The sequence below is a fragment of the Furipterus horrens genome, unplaced genomic scaffold (assembly GCF_987537825.1).
Source record: "Furipterus horrens unplaced genomic scaffold, mFurHor1.1.pri manual_scaffold_12, whole genome shotgun sequence".
In the NCBI taxonomy this organism is placed as follows: Eukaryota; Metazoa; Chordata; class Mammalia; order Chiroptera; family Furipteridae; genus Furipterus; species Furipterus horrens.
Window position 1 is genome coordinate 40,024,538 of NW_028327182.1, and position 15,278 is coordinate 40,039,815.

General features: G+C 39.6%; 1 pseudogene; it reads left to right on the top strand.

The window, feature by feature from the left end:
- The first annotated feature begins 4,866 nt into the window (after nucleotides 1-4,866).
- The window catches only part of LOC149996042 (glutathione reductase, mitochondrial pseudogene), a 107,604-nt pseudogene continuing 97,192 nt past the window's right edge, over nucleotides 4,867-15,278 (top strand).

Consider the following 15,278-nt stretch of genomic DNA (forward strand, 5'->3'; position numbering starts at 1 on the left):
CTCTCTAGGCCTCCATCTTGGCTGAAAGTCCCAACCACCTCTTTTTACAGAATTCATTGGGCAACAGTCAGTCTCAGAAGAGGTGACTGAGAAGCTGAGCAGAGATTTTGTAAGTGTTGAATTTGAAAGGCAAAAATTAGAGTCCTGAGGATACCAAGGAATGGGAAACCTGGAAATTCCCCGTGCTTTGTTTTGGGTACCCAGAAAAGAGCAATACACTATAAATAAATAAATTTTACAATAGCAGAAGTCCTGCTTCAAATCATCCCATCCTCTACTTTAGGTGAAGGTTATTCAGGATTGCTAGTTGCCTAGCTTCGTGCTAGAAGCAAAAATATATCCTCTCTGGAGGAAGACCAATTAGTTCGCACTTTACCTGACATTATTTTTCAAATACAGTTTCTGAAATTCAATAAAAATGCGACCGAGCAGAAGGAGAAATAATACAAAGGGATCACACACAGAATATACAATGTAGAGAAATTCACGAGATGCAATAATAAAGTCATGATACACAGAATGTTTAATTTGTTTAAAGACATGGTAGGTATAATTGAAAAGTAGGACAGGGAGCTGGAAACTATTAAAAAGAACCAAGTTGAACAATGCATAACTGAAAAATGTAATAATCAAAATGAAGAACCCCAAAGCTTTTAATAGTACAGTAAACCCAGTTAAAGAGAGAGTTAATGAACTGGACTATAGGTCTGAAAAAAGTACCCAGAATAAAACATGACTAAACAAAGGACTTTTTTTAAGTAGAGAAGAACAGAAACATTCCAGTCATATTACAAATGTATGAAGAAGAATCCTCACTGAAGAGGCTGGAGGGAAAAGGGGCTGAACTAAGTGACCATGGAAATGAACGGAGTCCGTAAGAATGAAAGCAGAAGAAACTGTGTTTGGTAAAGTTGTGGCCCACAGGTTAACAATTCTGAACTTACTGTACATGCACGTGGAATTGAGCAATTAAGGTAATGAATGGCAGACGGTCGGAATAGGTTTCTCATTGTTGGAGAGGAAGTTTACAGATAAGCAAGAGAAAATCTAGAACAGTCCTAGTCTTAGCAGATTAAAGGCACTAGTATGAATTCATATTTAGCTTAATAGAGAAATAGATGGTGACACTATTTTTATGGCCTTGATACATATACTGTGACTCTTGATAGATATGTATACATACACAGGCTATTGTACACACATATATGTTCCTCCTCTGTCAGATGAGACTAGAAGCAATGAGCACACCCAGCACCCAGAACTTGATTTCTAACTCCATTATCCAATAAAAGAAAGTGGGGCTCCTTGGCAAGTACTATTTCTTATTCAAAGGTCCTGATCCTGAGGTTTGTTTACTTTTAATTGAAAAATGAAGGTTAGTGGAGGCTTGAGGGGGGTTAAAGATAATCTGGAACCAAACCGAGAGCTTCCTTTTGTAATAATTGAAAGTACTGAGGTCGAATTGATAAGGAAATTACACTGTAAAAGTGTGAGTCTGAATGGCTTAACCTTGATGCCCTTGCTACTTAGAAACATTGTCTCTATTATGACGTCTCCCTTGCTTTGAGGACCATTGGGCTAAAGCAGCTCAAGCAGATGGAGTGAGTCCAAGGGCCTCCTAAAAGATCCCCAGAATTAGAAACGTCACCACTTTGTGCATAATGCTTCACAAGGTTCACGGAGGTGGGTACATCACAGTTCCAGCCCAGGCCAGCTTGACACTGTGCCTGCAGCACAATCATTCACCACAGTCCCTTTTTCACTCCAACAGGTCCTGATTGGGGACAATCCCCTGTACAGTCACAGGGTTGATGGTTCACCTGTGCATCATTTTCTGAGCACCTACTCTGGACCTGGCTTTCTAATAATGAGGGGAAACATAGGGGTGAGCAATGTAGTTCCCAGCCCCCAAGAACTCAGGAATGGAAGAGCAGGGCAAGGGGACAAGGGAACCACTGAGTGACAATACAAAGCGATGAGAGTCACACGAAGGTCTAGGCCATATGCTGCTGGGATTTCAGGAAAGGGGCACAGAGGTATCAGGGGACCAAGGCAGGTTCCCCAGTGCCCAGGGCGAGGTGCTCAGCTGATCAGTGATGGAAGAACAATGAATCAGCTCTGCAGAGGCAGGTAGGGCTTTCCCTTTTAAAACATTCGATTAATTTGTGTTCCTACATGTTCAGGGAACTGGGGTGGTAAGGATTCAAGTGTGAAAGACCCGTGCAGCTTCCGACTCATATTTTTTTCAGTGGTGATAAGAAAACCTGCCCTGCCTGATGAATCATATAATATGTAGAAATCATCTTACAATATGTAGAAATAGATAAAAAGTTTACAGAGGACGAATATTCACCACGATTTTCTAGCTTTAAAACATGAGTTGGATCCTATTACTTCTTTGCTTAAAACCGTTCGTGGTTGATCACTGTTCTCAGAGTAAAACCCGCGCCCCTTCCCCTGGCCCTTGAGCACTGCCCCTCGTCTGCAGCCACCACGTCTCCCACTGCTCTCACTGCAGCTCACTGAGTCTGGGCTGCCTTGAGCTTGGCTGTGTCCTCAGCCTGGAGCGCTCTTCCTGCAGCGCTTTCCATGTCTGACTGTATAAAGGGAGAGACCCCCTGAGATGACACAGCCCCGAGGGAAGCAAGCAAAGCCAACAGGTCAGGAGAGGTGGCACCTGCTGATGTCATAGAGCAGCCCCGTGGGCCAGGCCGTCAGCTGCCTGACAGCTGAGACCTCTGCCTGCTTCACCCCCTGCTGCGCCCTGGTGACTGGAACCTGCCCGGCATGCAGGCTGCTGGCCTTATCCCTGTAAGACCGCATTCATAACTTTTGGGGGTTCCCGCAGCGAAGCCCAAGTATGTACTCCGTCCGTACACGCTTCTCAAAATACTGCATGCTCAGCCCCAATTCTGAGCAGAGAGGCGAAAAACAAAGTATCCAAAACATTCTTGTGGGTGAAATCATCCAGTTTATTGCAAAATTTGTAAAAATAAATACTTTATTTAGAACCCCACAAGTGTGGAAGCAAAGGAGAGCAGGGGAGGGGAGCAGGGCCCCAGGGAAAGACCGTCCACAGAGATGCGGGACCCACTCCGGTGTCCCCCCTGAGCGGAGAGCGCTGCGGCAGCTCGCATATCGCCGTCATCCACTCTCCACGAGGCCAGGTCGCGTCAGCGGCGCGCACGGGTGTCCTTCGGGCACCGCCTAAACTGGCAGTTGTCTGTGTCCACCTGTGGTGTTGCAGGCCGTCCACAACCTTACAAGTCATGTGGGCACGACTCTTTTACTTGTGCGACCCTGCCGGTGAGTGGGGGGCCCACAGCACAGACATTTTAGGAAGACCCTGAAGGTCCTGTGAGCCACAGCCCGCCAACCCTGGCTGCGGCCAGAGGCGGAGCCTGGGGTCGCCCCAGCAGGCTGTGCAGCCCGGACACAGTTGTCTGCTGGGGTTTCTTCTGGGGGTCCTCCAGCGTCGCTGGTGCTGCCGTGGCTGCAGGTGGTGGCGGAGCCGCTGGCGTCACGTGGGAGGGATGGTCTGGGGGTGGCCAACCCCGCCTGGGGGCCTAGATGAAAGCACTGGGCCTGGACGCCAGGCTGGCTTCTGGTGATGGTACCGGACGCCGGGCTGGCTTCCCGAGAGGGAACGGTCGTCCTCACCCCCGGGCCGCTTGAGGGACGGGCAGGATCTTCTGTGCGGTCCCCGATGTTGGAGACAGGGGCAGGGCAAGGCTTTGTTTTTATAATGCGGCCCTCCATCTTTGTCCTCGTGTTTTTGAGGATGAGGTAGGTCCCCATGACCCTGTCATACTTTTCCTGAGTCAAGGACTCGTGAACCGCCTGCTCTGTAAACTCCATGTCCTCCATGATCCTCATAATCTGGGGGTCAAGGTCACTCCGGGACAGCTCGATGCACGGCCTCAGTTCTTCCCGCTGGCCCTTGGTGACCCATGGGTCTCTTACCACGTCTTCTAGCATGAGCCTTTCCCTGGGGACGGGAGTCAATAACTTTTTTAGAATCTCTTGACCTTCCCTTGATAGGAAGCAGGGTACCCGGGACTTCCCCCTGAGTATCACCTCCTTCACCTCCCAAATTGTGTCTCCCGGAAATGGCAAAGCCCCTGTCAGCATCTGATACAATACTACCCCCAGGCTCCAGATATCGACTTTCGGCCCGTCATAGGTGTTACCCAGCACGATCTCTGGAGCCATATACGGCGCAGTGCCGCAGACCATGCTTAGATTGTAGTTGCTTATGTGCCTACCAAAGCCAAAGTCTGCGATCTTGAGGCTTCTGTCCCCGTCGACCAGGATGTTCTCCGGCTTGAGGTCCCGGTGGACGACCTGCTTTTGGTGGCAGTACTGCAGTGCCGACAGGAGCTGTTTGAACATCGGTCTGGCTGCCTCCTGGTCGTGCGGCCGCAGTTGTTCAAGAGGTCAAACAAGTTCCCCCCCACTGATATGTTCCATAAAAAGATAGTGTTTTTTCTCGGGTGGAAATAACTTCGAAAAACTGTGCAGTGTTTGGGTGATTTAAACCCTTGTGGCATCGCACTCTTCAAAACAGCTCGATAAGCCGGAACGGCTGATCGCCTTGACAGCCACCTCTGTCCCCGTTGGCTCGTGCCGGGCCAACAACACCTCGGCAAAGGATCCCTTGCTGAGGGTGCGTAGGAACACATAATCGCCAAGGAGGCGTTTGCCTTCCTGGTGGACAAGGATGGCTGCAAGGTCTTTAGCTCTGGCCATGGTGGCTCGCAAGTAATGGCAACGGCAAAGTTGCGAGTCCAAGTCCTACAGGTCACTCAATAGCTCCCTGGGCTCTAACGGACAAAATCTCAGCCCCGCCGGGGCCGTATATAGAGGATGGGCATGCAGCTGTGTCACAATAGTGGCGTCTATGAGGTAGCGCAGGGCGTAGACCAGGCGTGACTGGGGATTGACTACCGTGGTTTTCTTTTTAGTCTCATTACTCTTTTGCTCTGGAATACACAAGAAAGGACTCACTCTGACCCAATGAGCTTTGTGTTTATGTGGGATATTAAAGATTGGTATTTACTTTATTGCAAGTAAAAATCTGTAATCTGCAACCATAAAATAAAATAAAATGAAAAGTCTTACTTATTCTCATGATCTAGGTCACGGTTCAAATAGCACCTGATTAGAGAAAAACTTCCCTGACCCACCATTCCTACCCACCTCACCCAACCCACCACGTTGGTCATCTTCACAAAAAAAAAAAAAAAAAAAAAAAAGAGTTACAATGTGTTTTATTTTATACTTACCTATAGAATTACCTTTACACACGCTCTTTCTTTCTTCATGTAGATTTGAATTACTAACATCTTTACAGTTCAGCTTAAAATACTTCTTTTATTATTTTTTTGTAGGGCAGGTCTGCTAGCAACAAATTCTCAGTTTTGTTTTTATTTATTTGGAAATATCTTAATTACCCTTTCCATTTGAAAGATACTTTTGGTCTACATAACAGTTTTGGTTGACAGTCTTTTTCTTTAGAAACTTTGAATATGCTATCCCACGGCCTCCGACATCTGTAGTTTCCAATACTAAGTCAGTTTATATTCTTCCTGAGGGTACTTTTTGATAAGCTGTTTTTTGTTGCTTTCAAGGTTCTCTCTTGATGTGGCTAGTTATGGATCTCTTTAAGTTTTTGTACTTAGAGTTTGTTGAGCTTTCTGATTATGTAGGTAATGTTTTCCATCAAATTTAAGAAGTCTTGGCCCATTTTTTATTTAAATATTTTCTCTACTTCTTTCCCTCTCTCTTTTCCTTCTGAGACTCCTCTTATTATGATTGTGCAACACTTAATTATACTCCTCTTTTTAAGGGTATGTTTATTTTTTTTTCATATGTGGATTCTCAAATTGAATAGTATAAACTATCTTATCTTCAAATATACTAATTCATTTATTCTGTCAGTTCAAATATGTTATGACTTGGACCAGCTGTTTTTCAACTTCAGAATATCTATTTTCATATATTTTTTATCTGTGTCTAGATATTCTCTATGTGGCATCATATTATTTTCTACTTAATTGTTTATACAAGACTTACTTTAAATTTTAAATACACTTATAGTAGTTGATTTAAAATCTCTATCTAGCAAATTCAACACCTGAGGTATTTCCATTTTAATTTTTATTAACTGCATTCCTTTTCCTGTATTTGGGCCATACTGTTCTATTTCTTTGAAGTTCTCATAACTTTATTTTTTGTTGTTGAAAATCGGACATTTTAAACAATATAAATTAACAATTCTAGGAATCATATTTAAATTTATTCTACAGTTAGCTGTTTTCCTATTTGTTTTAAAATGTTTGTTTGTTGTCTTTCCTTGACTAATTCTGTCAAGTACATTTGAAGGTACCCACTGAAGTCCCTGTTCAGTTAGCATGCTTTTCCACTAGTAATGGGAGAGTGTTTCTGTCAAACTCCTGGAGCCAGTAAGTCTCCAAGTGTTGGCTGAGGGGTTCTTTGTGTGTGTTGGGTCATGTCTCCTGTACTCAGGTAAACAATTTACAACTCTGCCTCAGCTATAACTTTCTGCTGGCACACATCCTTAAGATCAATCTGATGTAAGCATTCTCAGGTCTGGAAAAAGTAGGTTTACAATTGTAAGGACACAAAGAACAGAGTTTATTCTTTTATTATTATTTTTAATCATTGTACCAGCCCTGGCTGGTTTGGCTCAGTGGATTGAGCGTCGGCCTGCGAGCTAAGTGTCGCTGGTTCGATCTTCCAGTCAGGGCACATCAGAGAAGGAAAACTCTGATTCCAAAAAAAAAACCTCCGCTGCCTTGCGGCATACCTCTTCAGGGGAAAGGCTAAGGGAGTAAACCCTGACAGAAAATCCGGAGCCGGAGTCCCTAAGGCGGTTTGACGTTGTAGTCAACACCGGCAACTCCTGCGGTGCACCTGAAGCCAAGCTGTATTGACTCCGTCTTTCCCTTGGACCCTTCAGCTGCGAAGAGAGGGGGGGGTCTGCTGCATGGGCAACAGCAGACCCTCCATATCACCCTGCCCAGGCTCTGTAGCTTCAGCTTTACTGGAGAGGACACTCCAGCGTCATCGTAAGATGTCGATTCAACACGGGAGGAGACAGATACCGTGTCACTCCCGAGTGGGACTGCACAGCCATTCTCGGCGGTGCAGATAGACTCTTAAGAAGCTACACCATCGTCTCTCGAGGCTCTGTAGCTTCAGCTTCACTGGAGAGGACACTCCAGCGTCATTGTAAGATGTCGATTCAACACGGGAGGAGACAGATACCGTGTCACTCCCGAGTCGGACTGCACAGCCATTCTCGGCGGTGCAGATAGACTCTTAAGAAGCTACACCATCGTCTCTCGAGGCTCTGTAGCTTCAGCTTCACTGGAGAGGACACGCCAGCGTCATCGTAAGATGTCGATTCAACACGGGAGGAGACAGATACCGTGTCACTCCCGAGTCGGACTGCACAACCATTCTCGGCGGTGCAGATAGACACTTAAGAAGCTACACCATCGTCTCTCGAGATGGACGGCTGCCGACAATTTTCTATGTGAACAAATATAAACCTACTTTTGCTTCACCTTGTACTTCCTTGGATTGTGTTGCAGATTTTCTTTTTTCTTTTCTTTTTTTTTTTTTCTTTTATTGATTTCAGAGAGAGGGGAAGGGAGGGAGAAAAATATCAATGAGTTAACTCCTGTACGTACCCAGACCAGGGACTTAACTTGTAACTCAGGCATGTGCCAAGACCAGGAATCAAACCTGTGACATTTTGGTTTGCAGGACGAAGCCCAACCGAGACACACCAGCCAGGACTTGTGTTGAGGATATTCAAAGCCTTCCTTCTATGACTATTTCATACCCAATGTATCATTGTTATGATGTCTGTTCCAACTGGCAAAGCTGTCTGAGACACTGCAATGTTAAAGAACTTGCACTGATAATATTTTGATAAATGATTTTGGAATAAGATTTTCTTCATGTTGTGACCTCTGAGTAAGATAAAAAAAAGAATGGGGCTTTTTTCAGGATCTCTCAGACAGATAAAATAGTAATAAATTTCAAGGAATTTGGTTTTGGGGAAGCCAAAAACATTCTGACCCATGTAAGTTCTGCTAGGCTGCTGGTTTTAACAGCTACCATATTTTCTAGACTGCTGATTTTAGAGGCTGCCAAAGAGCCTAGAGAGAGTGGGGGATATAAATAGGGCAAACAAAAATGCCAAAGAACTTAATTATCTTTTTCAGATTTACCTGCTTTTTTAGAACAGGTTGTTCAAGAATTGTTGCAATCTTTTGGTTATATGATCAAGTTTTGAAAAATTTAATTTTGGCAATGTTGGCCAATGTTGTTATCGCTTTTATGGAGATATAGACACCCACGGGTTTTTTACACCACCATTCTTGAAGTGTTTTGTGGCATATTTTAACTTTAATTTTTAAATTCAACATTGTTTTTTTGTTACATCACATGGGAATAATGCCAGTGAGATAGATTGGGGAAACTGGGAGAATACACATGGAGAAAAAATTAAAGGTGCTTGAGAAAGTCACTGTTCTATGAAAATGGCATGAGCATTTGAGTCAAACTGTCTTTGGTGCAAATTCCAGTTAACTTAGAAATTTTCTTTCTTATCATTGATGCACGTAAGTTTTCTCATGCGGGAAAGGGTTAATAACATCTTTCAAAGTATATTGTAAACCTTAAATTATATATATTAGAATTTTAATAAGTTTAACTTCTGTATTAGAATTTTCAAATACAAGTAATTTCATTAATACTAAGAGATGATAGAACAATCTTTCATTAATATCATTAACAAATGCTGGTTTCTGCATTCAGATTACATGTTGCCCAGATATAGAAAAGTTCCTATCAGCAAACTGTAGTAAGAATAGGAGAATCCAAGGATCAAATGCTTTAATTTATGTGATGAACTGGTTTCTTCTGGCCAATTATTTTCGTGTATAAAATATTTATTTAATGATATTAATATCAAAATATATAATTCACCTATTGTTAATTAAAACACAAAAAACTTTGTAAAGTTTTATAAACTCAGAAATAGAAAACTGACTAATCCCAGTATTTCCAATCTGAGCTTTTCTGAATCTGTTTATGGATTCTTTGATATTAATGTGTCTTGTCTAGAAGCTGAACTTCAAAGAGAAACCAATGTCATTAGGAAAAAAATATGCTTTTCTTTCCCCCCCATATTATGATCAAGTAAACTTTTAATCTCAACTCTGAATTGAAAAAAAAATGTGTGTGTTTGAACTCTTTTTCTCTTAAAGAAAGATTGAAGGAAGATTTCAAAGAACCTGTCACACAAGGCATCATCATACCTTGAGTTGAAGATGTGATTTCTACAGTCCTCAATTCAGCCATCAGAGACACATAAAAGGTGAAGCAAAAGTAGGTTTATAATTGTAAGCATATAAAGCAGTGTATTCTTTTATTATTATTTATTAATTATTGTACTATTTTCAAACAAATTACTGTAAACCAACTTTTGCCTCATTCTGTATGCATTTGTCTTCAAATGGATACTGGACTGCCTACATCTAATCATTTCTTAAAAATAAAAGTAGATTTGCAAAGACAGAATACAGAAAGTAGAATTTAAAGCACTCAGTGCCACTACACAAACTATCAATACAGATTTAAACTGTGTTCCTTCTACTCTAGAAAAAAAAAGTGTTAACACTGCAACTTGAACAATATAAAGAAATTTATTTAATCTATTTTGGTTCTAATTAGCAACTCCAAGAAGAAAAAGATAGAACAGAAGAGATAGAAAGGAAAAAATACACATAAAATACCAGCAACCCATAGAGATTCATGTATGTGCATATTTTTGAAAAATCTAAAGAAGTAGACAGGTCTGAATTATGCAAAAAGTTTTATTTGGAAAACTCTCATTAGTCTATCTGATTCTGAATACTAACCTTCTCCAAGTTTAACTTTGGATTTTTATTAACTTCTTCCTTTATAAGAAGAAATTTAATTTCACTACATCTTAGCTCCCTAAGCATATAGAGATGCCTTATCCTATCCCAACCATCTGTAGCCTAGTCTATAGTGATAGCCATTACTCAAAATGCACCCAAATGTTCCAAATACATATTTCAATTTTTTAAATTTAAAAATGTGTAAAAGAAGGAAAAAATACATTCCTGAATCTCTACCTGTATTCTCTTTACCAAAACTTGTCCCATGCAGCTGATAATCAGCAATTCAAACTAACTTTCCACAAACAGTTTCTTCTCTCATTCATTCAACTTCTACAGAAGTCTAAAAAGGAGTCCCTCATACTATAATAAATAAATCCAAATAAATTAGTGAATAAATGAGTGATAAGAACAATCAATGTCTATCTGAACAACAGACACCCTAGAATCTCTAAGTACTATGCCTTCTATTTCCTCTCTTGGTAAAGGTTTAACACACATCTGTGTAATTTCATTTTCATTTCCAAACCTATCAGCAACATTAACAATTTTTGCCACTCAACAGTTAAAGCTTGAGACTTTACCATAGAGATATAGTAAAAATCTAAAGACTTAATAACTGAATAGCGAGAGAATAAAGAAATATCATTTATATGAAGTAAAGTTGAAAATATAGCTATGAAAAAGATGGCAAGACCCCAGTAGGCTGAACTTAAAGAACACATTTAGACAAAGTGATTTGTAACTTATGTATTAAAAGAAGAGGAAGGTTGAAACCATTAATTATAATAAGTATATTTTAAGCTGGGAAGTCTTAGAAACTGTACATTATGATAGATAGAGTCATATTTTTTTAACCCTGACCAAGGCAAGGCTTGGGTTACATTATAAGCACATATCAAAGCTTGATTCCAAATCCTTTCCCCTTCTATGTATTTTTTTCTTATTAACTTAAAATATGTAAATTTAAAGATGTTTTATTTTTATTTTTTATTCTTAACCACAATTTTCCAATGTCACTTTTAAGTTTCTTCATACTTTAGAGATTGTACTTGTTCTTAAAGAATTACTTTTTAGGAAATTTCCAGGATTTAAAAACATAGTATTATAAACACATTAGAATCCAAGCAACAAAATTATTAATATTGTATATGAGGTCAGTATGTGAAACTAAAAGAAATTATATGATATAAAAACTTAAGATTTTACTGTATAAAAACATATTAAAAATACGCTCAAGCTAATTTTATATCTTTTAGTCATTGCTCTGAACAACATTTTACAGTTAACAAGTAGTTTGAATATAGGTGGCCAAGTCCCGCTATTCAACTTCTCAAGTGGTAGGTGATAAAAAATATTACCCTTAGATTAATATTGATCCAAGTCATTTTTCTCATTTTTATCTATTTTGGCACACTTACAGCTACCATTTATCATAAGTCCTGGCTTAGGCACATTGATATAGAGAAATTTAGCACTTATGATTTCCCTGGCTGCTCTAATTAAAGTGGCATCCTTCTCCCATTGCTCTCAGTGTCAACACATAATTCATTCTTCATAAATTTTATGGTTATCGGAAATAATCTTCTTTCTTTATTTATTTACATGAAGGCCAGAACCTCTTCTGATTTTTCGTTCATTTTCTCATATCTAGCAAAGTACCTGGATCATAGTAATTTTTTAAATGAACATACTTAAAATTAATTAATAATGAATGCATGAATAGTCAATGAATTAACCTATAAAATATAACTAAAGCAAATTTAGATTATACATTAAAAAATGAAAGCTAGTTTAACTTTCAACTTAATCTTATACAAAATGTTGACTTGTGGCTTAATAACATTTGCCAAATCACAACATTCCTGTAAGTCAGTTTTCTTTTTCTCTTCCATGCCATAGTCTCTGGACCCATATTCAATTTACCATATTTTCTTCCAGCCATATCCTTTATTATCTACTTCACTTTGCATTACTTCTGTTTATATTACCATTGCTCATGAATTTGTCTCTGCTCTTGTCCGTTCACAGCTACAGAATATAAAACAATAATCATGTAGGCTCATTTATTTTAAAAGTATGCTATTGTCCTTATCTTTAGCTTCAATTCTTTAGAGTATGATTAATCAATAACAGTTTCTCCAGAAATATATTTTGTATCGTCTTATTATGGCATAGGAAAAAAGAGAAAAGCATAGATTAAAAAAGGAATTAGTTTAAAAGTGTTACAAAAATGAAATTCCTTTGGTCCTATACCTCATTCACCTTTTCTTCCTCCTTACATTCTTTCTTCTCTATCTCTACATTAATTTACATTCCCTTTATTTATATGAGTATTCCCTTTCAACTTCTTAATATGATGCTTAATTGTCCTACAAACTTGTATCTTATTAGCCAGATAGAATAATTTATTTCTCTAAGGACCTATTTTGCTTCTAGGAAGTAACATAGTCTCCTGGAAGATGTGTGGTCAAAAACAAATAACAGATTTCTGGCCAAGATGGAGGCATAGACAGACACACTGGCTCTCCTTCCACAACTAAGGAGGAATACAACGACCTTGAAACTAAAGACAACCAGAAGTTCCAGAAAATCAAGCTGCATGGAAGTCCAACAAACAAAGATATAAAGAAGAAATACTCATCCAGACAGGTAGGAGGGACGAAGCTCAGGTGGAGAGGATGTGGTGTGGTGGCAATGGTGGCAGTGGCAAGGGCAGCAACAGCATAAAGAACAGTCACACGTTTTAAAAACTGGGAGGAACACCTGGGGAGCATTCCCAGCTCCTGACTAGACTACACAGCTGAGTCCTAGCATCAGGGAAAATTAAACCTCATTGCTTCTGACTGTGCAAACCAGTGTGAGTTGGGGTGGAGGGGGAGGCTGCTGGTCTCTCAGCAGAGTCCACTTCTTTGGAGGGCTCCCATGGTCTTAGAATATCCATGGGCCACCTATTCTGGAAACGGTGGCCAGGGCAACAGCTAAAGAGGCACCAGTTCCATACGAAAGTGGAGAAGTGTCTGGAAAAGGGACAAGTGCTGAGCAAGAGGCATTATTCCTTCTTTGACCCCTCCCACACATACCGTGCCACAATGTGGTGAAATGGGTCACCCTGTACTAATGAAAACCTAAGGCTCTGTCCCTTACAATGTAACAGGAGTGACAGCTCTACCTAAGACAAAGAGGCAAACAAACAGAGGAGCCTGTCAAGATAAAGAGACAGAAAAATATGGCCCAAAAGAGGGAATGGATCAAGGTTCCAGTGGGAGAACTAAGCGATGAGGAGATTGCCAACCTAACAGATACAGAGTTCAAAACACTGGTGATAAAGATGCTCACAAGCTTGATGGATATGCTTGAGTACAGCAAATGCATAAGGGAAGAAGTGAAGGCTATGCTAAATGTAACAAAAGAAATGCACACAAAACCAATAGTGAAGGGAAGGAAACTGGGGTTCAAATCAATGATTTGGAATATAAGGAAGAAAAAAACAGTCAACTAGTACAGAATGAGTAAACAGAAATTGAAAAAAATGAGGAGAGGCTTAGAAACCACTGGAAAAACTTTAAAAGTGCCAACATACAAATCATAGGGGTGCCAGAAGGCAAAGAGAAAGAACAAGAAATTGAAAGCTTATGTAAAAAAATAATGAGGGAAAACTTCCCAAATTTGGTGAAGGAAATAGACATACAAGTTCAGGAAGAACAGAGAGTCCCAAACAAGCTAGACCCAAAGAGGACCACACCAAGACACATCATAATTAAAATGCCAAAGGTTAAAGATAAAGAGAGAATCTTAAAAGCAGCAAGAGAAAAGCAGAGAGTTACCTACAAAGGGGTGCCTATAAGACTATCAGCTGATTTTTCAGAAGAAACTTTGCAGGCAAGAAGGGGCTGGAGAGAAGTATTCAAGGTGATGAAAAGCAAGGACTTACAGCCAAGACTACTCTAGCCAACAAAGCTATCATTTAGAATGGAAGGGCAAATAAAGTGCTTCCCAGACAAGGTAAAACTAAAAGAGTTTATTATCACCAAGTTATTATTATATGAAATGTCAAATGGACTTAAGAAAAAGAAGATCAAAACTATGAACACTAAAATGACAACAAACTCAGAACTATCAACAACTAATCTAAAGAATAAAAACAAATCCAATGAAGAAAATCAGAATAGAAACAGAATCATAGGTGTGGGGGTCATTTGGAGGGTTTTCAGCTGGGAGGGGAAAGGGGGAGAAATGGGGAAATGGTGCAGGGATTAAGAAGCACAATTGGTTAGTACAAAATAGACAGGAGAAAGTTAAGAATAATACAGGAAAGGGTGAAGCCAAGGAACTTATATGCACTACCCATGGACATGAACAAAGTGGGGTGGGATTGCTGGAGGGAAGGGGGGTACTGGGCAGAGGAGAGCAAAGGGGAAAAATTGGGACTACGGTAACAACATAATCACTAAAATATACTTTAAAAAATAACAAAACCAAAACAGTTTTTAAAATTAAATCATATTTTTCTCCAACATTATAAATGATATAATTAAAAACATTACTTTTGAGCCATGAAAATAACAGTAATCTATATTTCCCATTAAACTTTGTTTAACCTTGGATTCATGGAACTATAGCCTTGAAACAATGGTCGATCACAAGGTCTGCTATTTTCACATAGCTGTAGGGTTTGTAAACTTCAATATCATCTCTTCTCAACATGCTCCTGCCCTACATACATACAGAGAAGCTAATGAAAACAAGATCAAGTCTGAAAATATCAGCCCTTTAAAATAAATAAATAAATAAATAAATAAATAAATAAACTTATTCTTCATTTATAATCTTTTCAGAAAGGAATTATGGTGAAGTAGGGCAATTACAGAGCTTTTGGGTATTTACTTTGAAGAATATCTAATATGGTTGTCAGAATTAGAAGATATAAAGTTTAAGCAAATATTAACTCTTCTATGATATATGGGCCAGTGACTCCTAATCAATGCTTTGGTGTTACAATATTAAATTTCTGTGATGCTAAATGCTAAATACAAAATATACACATTCTAGAATTCAAAGGGGGATTTTTTGGGAGATGGGTTAAGGTGACCATATTAAATTTTATGAAAATAGACTAGATCAAATTATTATTTAATTCTAATAGCTTGGGTCTTTTAGGCTCAAATTGCAGAAACAGTTATGAAGGACTGGTGAATAGCTAATGTAAAAGTTATAGACTGTCAGAGATGAGTAGACAGAACTAAAATTAAATATCAATACTGTGTCCTAGGTTATTTATTTGTGAAAATCATATAAGGTAACATAACTATAGTA